This window comes from Miniopterus schreibersii, assembly GCF_964146895.1.
Source record: "Miniopterus schreibersii genome assembly, chromosome: 6".
NCBI lineage: Eukaryota > Metazoa > Chordata > Mammalia > Chiroptera > Miniopteridae > Miniopterus > Miniopterus schreibersii.
In genome coordinates, this window is record NC_138107.1 from 7,504,249 (window position 1) to 7,515,749 (window position 11,501).

The 11,501-nt window shown below is 41.8% G+C and overlaps 1 protein-coding gene across 4 annotated transcripts in view; it reads right to left on the reverse strand.

The window, feature by feature from the left end:
• Window positions 1–10,393, reverse strand: part of FKBP5 (FKBP prolyl isomerase 5) — a 90,815-nt gene extending 80,422 nt beyond the window's left edge. For 3 of the 4 annotated variants that reach the window (XR_013999003.1, XM_081140159.1, XM_081140160.1), the window contains exon 1: window positions 10,198–10,393. The gene's annotated coding sequence lies outside the window, so the exon portion shown is untranslated. The remainder of the gene's footprint in view (window positions 1–10,197) is intronic. The other variant, XR_013999004.1, reaches the window with a different exon arrangement.
• Window positions 10,394–11,501: the final 1,108 nt, after the last annotated feature.

An 11,501-nucleotide genomic window follows, 5' to 3' on the forward strand; every position in this document is an offset into this window, starting at 1 on the left:
TTAAATTAATTCCCGCAGAAGCATCTCAGAGTGCCCGTACTATTCCTTGTTCCCACCGGAGAAAACCATCAGATATCCTGGATTACCTAAAACAGGGAGACCATTATCTGATTCCCCGTCAGTAATCTTAAGCTGGGTCTCATTCCCACCAGGAAGAGATGCGAGCATTTCCCAGAAGAGCAGAAAGATGGAAGATCTCCACAAGCCACCAAAAGCAAGGCGTCCCAAACTATAATCCCTCTGGGAAGGGCTCAAGCCCCAAACCTCTGGAGGCTGGATAGCTGCTAATGGGAAGCACAATGGATGTCACTATTGTCTCCTTTCTATTTTACACCCTCCCAACGAACCTCCATCTCCTATCTTTCTGATGAATGTCAATTCCTGGAGCCTGTAAAGAAGGAAGTAATTAAAAGAGGATCATGTCACTTTCAGCAAAAATGGCTTTTAGATAGGAACTACCTTGGCCAGGGAATAATGGGACAAGGGATAGGAGAAGAGTTTTAAAGTAAACCTACAGAACTATACTTTTAGCCATGAAAACACTACAAGTCCTGAAAATGTGATATATAGTCTCAGTATTTCCTCCCCCCTCCCAACTGCAAAGCACTTGCAGATACTCCGGGATAGAAGGAACTCATGCTGGGCCATTTCTGTGGTCTAAGAAAGTCTGCTGCTTATATTCCTTGATAAAATGCCAGTCGCCATTCACCAGGTTTGAGCTGAGTGATTTGGAAATCAGCTACAGTAGTACCCCTTTATCCACAGTTTCTCTTTCTGCAGTTTCAGTTACCCCAGGAAAGGGAAAGTTCCAGAAACAAACAAACAATTCATAGGTTTTTAATTGCACACCACCCGCGCCATCCCACCCAGGACGCGGAGCTTAGCCACACTGCGCATGCTACCCGCACGAGGCCGCTGTCTAAGCACGGCAGGGGCCCAAGCACGGCAGCAGCCGCTGGCACCTGGGGTACGCCAACGAGCAGCTGTACAGCGCTTCCTTTAAGTCAGAAGGTGAGGACAGCGCGGTAAGACAGAGACCAGAGTCGCATCACTTTTACTACAGTGAATTGTTTTAATTGTTCTATTTTATTATTAGTTGCTGTTCCTCTCTTACGTGCTTAATTCATACACTGCACTTTATCATAAGTATGTACTTATAGGGAAAAACATAGTGTGTATGTATATATATATGTGTATGTATATGTATATTGTGTGTGTGTGTGTGTGTGTGTGTGTATATATATATATATATATATATTTAGGGGTCATATTATCATGGTTTCAGGCATCCACTGGGGAGTCTGGGAAAATATCCTCTGCATAAGGGCACTGCATCACCTTGGTTTAAAAATAATGATTATCTGCCCAGCCGGGCGTGGCTCAGTGGCTGAGCGTCGACCTGGGATCCAGGCGGTCGGGGTTCGATTCCCGGTCAGGGCACATGCCCGGGTTGCGGGCTTGATCAGTGACTCTCTCATCATTGATGTTTCTATCTCTCTCTCTCCCTCTCCTTTCCTCTCTCTGAAATCAATAAAGATATATTTAAAAAATAATAATAATGATTATCTAGGCCTTGAACATGATGTGCTTGCCCGTAAGGCTGACTGAAGCCTCTTCGGGCAGGGAAGAAAAGGCCCTGTTTTACTTCAGAAACCTGGCTTAATTTTGATATGTATGAAGTTCATCATAAATTAGGGATAACTTCCTGCTTTAACATGTTAACCAAATTAGGACAAACACAGTAGAAATGAAAAGTTCAAAAAGATACAGAGAGACATTGTAAAGTTCAAACCAAAGTGATTTAGTGACTCACTGAGCTTAAGAAGTAAAGGAAGAGTAACAGCTACAAACTACCAGTAAGAACACAGAGTCATTAACAGCTAAAGAGGAAAAGTCAGGAAGAGAAGCGATGTTACATTGTGTGGCTTTTTGGGGGGAGGGCCTGGGGGGAAGGGCTGTTGGGTGTGCAACTGCTAGAGATGGTGTTTAAGCACATTTAGTTTCAAGACATAGGTGAAAATCTGGGCCTCAAATTTGGAAGGCCTGAAGTTTAGACAGAAGATATAGGTTTGAGACCTAAAAAGCACTGCAATGGCTGAGTTTTTAGAGAAAGAGAAGGTAACAGGAAAACATTTAGACAACAGCATTCCTCAGATAAAGACCTTTGTAGATAATCTATCTTTCTAAATGAATGGTACTTTATTCTATAGATATAGAATATTTGGACTAATTTCTTCTAAATAAAAGCTAAAAAATTAATCTTTCTTTCCCAGGCTATAAATTGACAGTAAGCTAAGGATAAAAATTTTCATAATTAACATCTATCCAAAGTCTAGTCTCTGAGCTAGAATACACTACTTTTTAAGTTTCTCTAATAAAAAAACTTTTGGAAGAAGCTGAGAGAAAATATGGTACACCAATTTAACAGTTAAAAGAGGCGCATTAACCAAAATTTTGATAATTAATAAATCTAGAAAATAGGTACATGGAGGTTCATTATACTATTCTCTCCAGTTCTAGATATTTTGAAACTTCCAGAATAAAGTCTTAAGTAGGCTACCTATAAATTTTATAGGTAGCCTACTTAAGACTTTACCCCTCACCCAAGGGTATGTTTATTGATTTAAGAGAGAAAGGGAGGGAGGAAGGGGGAGAGAGAGAACAGAGAGAGAGAAACACAGATTGTTTGCCTCCCCTACATGCCCGACCAGGATGGAACCCCGCAACCTTTTGTTGTATGGTCGACGCTCCAACCAGCTGAGTCACCCAGCCAAGGCTACAGATTTTTTTAAAAATTCATGTCAGTTAAGTCATGCCAACTCAAAACAAAATGCTAACAGGTAAAATCTTTTCCAATATTTTATCTGTTCTCAATAAACAATGAAATTTGTGGGCATGAAAGGGTGAAAAGGTCCTGTCATTTCAGAGGAACATGAATATATTCATTAACCAGAAAAAGTCCTTTTATCCATGTTGGCCGACGTTGGACATTTGTCATTTTTTCCTTCAATGAACTTATATTTTTGTTGAAGAAAAATATATAAGACACATAAATGTATGGTTTTGGTTAATAAAGTCAAAATAGATGTTTATCCCCAGCATCAATGATGAATTTATTGAACCTGCTGGTTAGACCTCTTGTTACTTCAAACATCTTTCACTCACCCTAGCCTGTGTGGCTCAGTTGGCTGACCATCGTCCCGTACACCAAAAGGTTGTGGGTTCGACTCCCGGTCAGGTCCCATACATGGGTTACAGGCTGTATCCCTTGTTGGGGCACATGCAGGGGGCAACTGATCAATGTTCTCTCTCACATCAATGTCTCTCTCTCTCTCTCTCCTCTACTCCCTCTCTCTCTAAAATCAATGATAATCTGTCCTCAAGTGAGGATTAAAAATAAATGTAAATAAAATTATTTTTTTTAAAAAAACAAAATAATATCAAATATCTTCCACTCCAGTAAATAACCAAATAAACAACTTTCTTATGTAGATGCAAAAAAAGAGAAAGAATTTTTAAAAATGAACCAATATCCATAAATTATACCTAATCCTAAATTGTGAACACATATTTAAAATTACATAGAGAGGGAAAAGTTGAATTTTTTAAACAATTATAGTCTAAGCTATGATTTAAATAGATGTAATTTAAATCAAATCACTCTATTGAGACTCTGAAAGCACTAAGACTAATAGAGAGCAGCAAATTCACTTACCAGTGATCAAGAATAGTTTATATGGTTTACAAACACCAATCTTTCCTCCCTATGATAAACAGCACCATCCCCAAATGACAACACGTTTGCTACCTCCTGGCCAGTAAAGACTGTACATGTCTGTGCAAAACCCAGCACACTATAGGTGTGCATCTCTTTTAACAAGAATCATCACCATTCCCAGAAAGCTATTGCTAGCTATCAGTCTCATTCACTAGTGACATGCACAGGACAACAAAGTAAAGCAGGGTTCCCTTGCTGGCAGTTCTGCCCTAGATAATTTTCAGTATCCCATTTCTGAAAGAAATATGTCATCATGAAACTTCAGAGAGAAGCAGCATACATACATATATGCAGAGACAAAAGACTGATTCTCTTTCTCCATATCATTAATTCTCAATGGAGGCATTTCACATTTTGCAAATAAAAGGTCATTCTCCCACCTTCAATGAATTTTTGTAGCTTTTTTCCTTGCTAAAGTAAAATTTACATATGGTAAGATGTAGATCTTAAGTATTCAGTTTAATAAGATTGAACAAATGTATACACCAACAATTCCTTGTACTAATCTTGCAACTTCCCTTAAGTTAAAAATTATATGAAAATAAAGTTATTGAAACAGTACACTTGAATTACCATCACCCAAATCAAGCTATAGAGGATTTCCATCTCCCTAGAAAGTTCCCTTTTTGCCTTTTTCCAGTCAACCACAGTACCCAGAAACCACTGACTTGATTTCTATCACCATACCTAAGTCCTGACTCCTCTTGTACTTTTTTACAAATGGCATCACTTGGTACATTCATGTGTCTGGCTTTTCTTGCTCTGAAAAATATTTCTGAGATTCATATATGTTGTTGTGTGAATCAGTAGTTCATTGCTATTATGAGAAAAGCTGCTATGAACATTTTGTATCAGTTTTTTATGGACGTGTACTTTAATCCTCTTGGTGTAGTAAGATTTCATTTAAAAATAGGGGGTTCGCATATAAATAAGCCTGGGAAGTCATAAAGGATAAATGGATTGATTTATATATGCACATATATCTATAGTAAATATATAGTTATATATATATAAAATGCAAAAAAAAGAAAAAAAAGAAATTTTATCTATCTACCTGTGTATCTACCTACCTGTATGTGTGTATATACAGTTGACCCTTGAACAACACAGACGTAAACTATGCGGGTCCACTGACACGTGGATCTTTTTCAATAAATACAGTAAATGTATTTTCTCTTCCTTCTGATTTTCTTAATAACATTTTCTTTTCTCTAGTCTAGCTTATTTTATTGTAAGAACACAGTATATAATACAAACCACAGAAAATACGTGTTAATAAACCGTTTATGTCATCGGTAAGTCAAAGACAGGCTATTAGTACAGTTAGCTCGCCACATCTGCAGATTACTAACTGCAGATTGAAAATACTGTTTTGAATCCCAGTTGGTAAAATCTGTGGATACCAAACCCTAGGATGCGAAGGGCCAACTACAGTTAAGTTTTGGAGAAGTCAAAAGATATACTTGGATTTTCAGCTTGGGGGCAGGGGCTGGACACACCCAGCCCCGGCCTTGTTCAAGCGTAGACAGTACACACACCCATAGCTACACATATGTAAATGAAGAGATTCTGAGAAGTCCATCTAGGGTCAACAAAAACATATTAAAAGAATTTATAAAGTCCATAGTGAAAATCTAAGAGGGGAAAGATGACAACCTCAATTTTTCTTAAGTATTATGTACCTTAAGAGCAATTCAAACAAGAAACAAATTTCTCTCCCCGTAAATTACCCCATTTTGCTTCCATGAAAATACCTTCGTCTCACAACAAATCCCCTTCCCAAACCAGAATTTCAGAACATTAAATGTTATCATCCACCATGCAGTAATTTTTAAGCTAGGGGCAAAATCTAGAATGTGTTAAGATTACAAGATTTTATTTTATTGTCTTGCTCTTTTAAACGCTGAACATGGAAGTAATTCCATCGGTTAATATTTAACGTGGTAAAGACTATTTTATCCTCAATGAGAATGTATTTTCTCCATTCCTAAAAGTAATTCGCTGCAGCATTGAGTCTGCGATAGAGACATTCTGACTTTCAAATACCACTGTGTAATTTTCAGCTGACAGCAGAGCAGGCTCTTTAATCTCCAGAAGCAGGAAACAAACATACATGCAAATCTGATTTCTGAAGAGATCAACCTGAAATTCCCAGCCCTGCCTCTGCTAACTCAATGGTCCTTTTCAGGGCCCTAGGAATGGCTCCTCATTTAACATCACCTATGAAACGCCAAGGTGCAGGCAGGACATTACAAAGGGCTCTAGAATTAACCCCCGCCTGCTTCAGGAAGGGTCTCCAGCTACAAAAGGGGGAAAAGCCCTCTTCCAGTCTTCCATCTTTCTTCATCTTTGTTCCTTCTTCCAAAGAATGGGCAATTTCAAAAACATCCAATTTAAATGTTCTGCTTTTTTTTTATCTTAAAAAAACATTCTTAGTATTTGGATGTTCCCTAACTTTCACAGATGTGTAACTGTTTACTTAAAAACTCATTCTTTCACTCTGAAAATACATCATTTTCATTTTTCTAATAATTGTACCTCTCTCTAAAAGAAAACCACCTCAATTAACTGTTACAAAAATGACGGCAGCTCCAAACAGCCACAATTCCCAACTTACTTTCTATTATCTTTTACCTGATTATATGAGAACCAAAACAAAATTTTATTCTTATTTTGAAAGTGTTTTCTTCCAGACCAAGGGTAGAAAACAGGTATACCATGTGTGTAGACCCCATACTCCCTCTGGTGATTCTTCTCTCTCATTAACCAGGTGTTTTCCAAACAACAAGAATTAAATACTAAATTAAGCATAAAATGAACTTGCCCCTTTTGAGCACTATGGCCTTACATGTTCAAGTTTCAGCAGAATGTAGCTCAATTCTCATCAGAACAAACTGTAAGGTACAAATTATTTTCAGTGCTTGAATTTCAGTGTTTCAAGTACTGCTAAAATATCCTCAGTGATCCATGAGCTACACAGATTACGGTTACAAGTGTACATAAGGCCCTATTTATGTAAATTATGTAAGGCCCTACTATAAATTATCCCAACCTGTCTCATTTGGCAGAACTGTCTTTTATACAATAAATGAACATCTTATTTGCAAATTAAATCACACATAAGTGGCTAGTGTTTTAAATCAATAGTTATGTGATTTACATACCAATGTACACCCAGTTTCTGATGAGTATAGGTTTAATTTTCTTTACACTTTGGGGGATTACTGTCAGAAACTAAAAATGCACTGTAGAAAAATTCAGAAATTTAAAATAATGAAAAAAACAAATGTAATTACTAATCAGCTAGGTTAGAATGCTCAAATAGTTTCAAAATTATAAAATACACATTTTAATTGTTCAGCATTAAATAATTATAGAATTTAGGGGGCCAAAATATGTATAATATGGACTCTTCTTTAGGAATTGTGAAGATTATACAGGGTGGGGCAAAAGTAGGTTTACAGTTCACATAGGAAAAAATACAATAATTAATAAATAATATTACAAGAATAAACTCTGCGCTTTGGGTACTCACAACCGTAAAGCTCCTTTTGTCTCACCTTGTATCAAAGGCCTACAGTGGATATTCCTAATGCCAGGTATAACTGCTAAATAAAGCAGTACCGATGTCTAGCAGTGTCATTTGATTTATCCCCAAATTTAACTGTTTGAACATGTCCTTGTCTTTTTGTAGCTTTATTCATTCAAAAATACTTGCTCACCCCAAACTCAAAAGGAGCCACACCTGAAGGTAAATGACTTGCAAACACTCCCAACGTTTATTGTGTAGATGTTAGAATTCAACTTATGCTTAATTTTGAAACTGAAATGTGGTTGATAATTTTACGATACTGTCTACCACAGATGAAAACGGACAAAAATCAGTAATTAAAATATCTAAAAACTGAAAATGGGCTTTTAATTATAAAAGGCACTTTTAGAGTTAAAGTTCCTAAAATATTCTTTTGTGTAAATGAAACTATGAAATATAACTTTAACTTATATGTGATATATTTAAACACCATTTTGGAATGAAGACTGTAAAACTTCTAATTACCCAAGTAATTATAATTACCCAACTAATATATTCCCCAATTTTATGCGATTCCTTACAACTACTTATATAGGAAAAAAATACTGTACATGAAGACAGGCCACTCAGTGCAATTCATCTACCCTCAGTAAGGGTCAAAAAGCCAACCCGGCCTTTCAGAGCAACAACTTCTACTGCTACAGAAAGAGGATGTCTTTCTTCTCTAGTCTGATTCCATCTGAAGCTAAGAAACCTTTAGGAAACTAAAAATAACTCAAGATATGTATTCTTTTCCAATCTAAGAATAAACAGAAATTTTAAGATTTAATTAGTCATCTAATCCAATATTTTCTAAGTTTTTCATGTTGAACTGGTTAAAATTATGTTTTAAAAAAGATTCACCCCAAATTCCCCAAACGAAAAAAGTTACTCAGAAACATACTTGTTTTGTTAAATGTTGGAAAGGCAAAAGACCTCATAACATATATGCCTGTTGTTTTAGAAAAATAAAATATTTTACAAAGACCATCTTTGATTATTTTTTTTAAATCCCAAATAGTCACAACTAGCCCCTTGGTTAGAGGTCTAAGTAAAATTACCATTCAATGAAACACTAATAAGGTAATATAATTAAGTAAAAATTATAGCTTTGTCTTTAAGAAGTTAAAGTTACATATATTAAGTGTAAATCATATCCAATAGATATAAAACAAGACACATTAGAAAAAATGAGTAACCTCAATGTTTCTCACAAATGAATGTTATTAATAACCCTCATTTAAAAAATATTTCTTAAAAGTAATTATTATATATCATTTTAAAATACATTTTTCTGTAGATGTCCTAAATTGGTTAGGGCTACAACTGCAGATCATTAAATGGAGGTCAGTTGGAAAGAGACAGACAGAAAACGCTAAGTGAAAGTATGCCAAATAAAAATTTCCCACCAGAATAATAAATTTTTGAGCCTATCCTTGAATTCTGATTCAAACAGCACAAGAAAAAGCTACTATAATTCTCTAAAGCAAAAACCCTTGGGCGGGGGTGGGGGTGGGAGAACTCCATGGATTAAAAACACTAACCCAAAATATTGCCTTAACTTGTCCCTTGTCCACAATGCAACAAAATGAGAAGACAATAAAAATAAGCGCTCCTGTCTACCCTCAGAGAGGCAAAGAAAGCTCCCATTCACTGGAAAACATACTCCCGAAAAGTAAACGCAAAGCCCCGAGCTCAAGCCGCTTCGTGCAGAATTTACTGAATGGCGGCCAAACGTAGTACACGCCGTCCCGAGGCGCGGGGCAGCGCCGGCTCTCCGCTCTCCGTTCACAACTTGTACCTTACTACGCTTTCGCCACCACTGCAGACACCGATTTTTTAAATGAGACTCAGATGCTCCTCCAGGGTCATCAATTGCCAGAGGTCAATCTACGCGCTGACCCCCTAATTTCTGTGTCTAACACTGGGTTTGGGGACAGCAGCCTTGGTAGACATCAATGGGTGGGAACGCGTTGTAACGTCCCGGGACCGACCTGAATGAGGAGCCTGGAAACAACTTTTACCCGGCTCTCAGGCGGCATCAGGGTGATCGCCTGTCAGAAGGGGCGCCGCACGGGCACCCTCCACGCGCGCCTGAGAGCCGGGATGCTGCTCCGGGTCCTCCGTCCCAGGGCGGCAGGTGAAGGCGGGGGACGCGCATCCGCATCCGCCGCCCGGGAGCGCAGACCCAGAGCGAGGAGTGCGGCAGCCGGACGCTCCGTTATCCTCACCCTCCACCGGCCCCGCGGGCGAGCGAGGCTCCATCGCGCCCTCGGCGTCCCGGCGCCACTTCTCCCGCCGCCCGGCCCCGCAGGGCGAAGTTTCTCTCCCGCCCGCGGCGGCGGCTGCTGCTCACGCGCCGCCCGGCTCTGCGCGGGTCCCGTCGCCTGCTCCGGGCGGCCGCGGTCATGGGCGCCGGGCCTCGGGCGAGTCGGGGACCGCCGACGGGAGCCGGAGCCGGGACCTGTCAACCCGGGCGGGAAACAAAAGCCGGGTGAGGACGAGCGGGCGCGAGCGGCTTCGCCTCCGCGAGAGGGAGCGCGGGGGGACCGGGAGCGGCTCCCGCGGCCGCCCGGCTCCACGCCTCCCGGAGGGAGCGCCGGCCCCGCGGCGGGCTAGGCGCAGAGGGGCCCCGCAGTGGGGCTGGGGGCCTCCGCCGCGCTGGCCTCGAGGCTCCCCGGCCTCGCTCGCTCGCTCGCTCGCTCGCTCGAACGCGCTGCGCCCGGGTCCGGGAGCCGCGTGAGGGGGCGGGGAGGCGGCGCGGCGGCGGCTGGACAGCGAAGGAGGGGATTCGGCTCCCGGGGCGCCGCGGCCGCCCGCCCGATCCCTGCGGCCACGGAGCCGGTACCTGTCGCTGCGGTTGCTCGTCGGCTCGGTCTCTCTCCGCCTCACCCGAGCGAGGTTCGCTCTCAGCCCTCCCTGCAGGCTGCCCGCGCGCCGGACGCCGCCGCCCAAGACTGGCAGCGCCCGCGAACCGGCCCGAATCCCCCGGGCAGCGCCCGGCGCCGTCCCGCCCCTGCCGTCCGCAGGACCCGACTTCCATTGGGCCCCTAAGCTGTCAGTCCGCCCCCAAAAGGCGCGCGGGCTGCAGCTCTGCTAGCCCGGATTGGTCGCCGCGAACCGTCCATGCAAATAAGACCCCGCCCATGTCCATTTGCACCTCCGCTCCAGTGTAACCTCCGCCTCTGCGCGCCAGCCCACGTGTCTGACCCTAGCCCTTTGTGGGGCTGGAGGAAACTGACCGACCCCCCATCCTCCACCCTACGCGCTCGCACAGACACACCGCATGCACACACACACACACACACACACACACACTCACACACACACGCGCGCGCGCACTCACGCACAACCCCACCCCTTACTTCCAGAGAAAGTAATGCCTGAACAAGCTAGTTCACTTTGCGAACCTTTCAAACATTAGATCCCAGGTGGTTGAGACAGCAAAGTACCTTAAAAAAATGTTTGTGTTCTCTACCAGCACCCCTCCCCCAAAGGGTAGGTCTGCTGAGCAAACTCAGCTTCAAGAGGGGCCCAGGCCCCTCCAAGCAGATAGCAATCTCTGAGTAGCTTCCATAGAGTTTCTGGGCCTTGGGGAATAACTAGCTCAATCCCTTTATTTTTTGTGTGAAAACAGAAGCCTTAAATCCCATAGCTATGGGACTTCATAGTTACCTACGGAAACGTAATGTCTCATAGCTAGGTTAGAAGCTGCATCTCCTAGCTCCAAATCTGCTCTCTATACTATACCACGTTGGTCATTTAGGTCTTTATGAACAGCCAATTCGACAAATCATTCCTGCCTTCAAGAGGTGGTGCCTGCGGAAAAGGCAATTAGAGCCAACCTTGATGCTTCCTTAAGGGCAAGGGCCCTGTCTGTATGCCTAAAAGCTTCCCTTTTGATCAGATGTCAGAAAGAGTCACTGAAACAATTTATGCATGCATTAATTCAGCAATACAGTGGTGATTAAAACTACTCTGCATACTAGCACTAATTAATTAAGCATCTACTATGCTTACTAAAGCAGATATTAAGCACTGTGCATTGTGCAAGGTATGCAGAGTTGAGAAGACATTGTTACAGCCCTTGAGAGCTTCAGCCTAGAAGATAGTGATATCCACATTACACGTCAACACTCCTCATCTTACAGG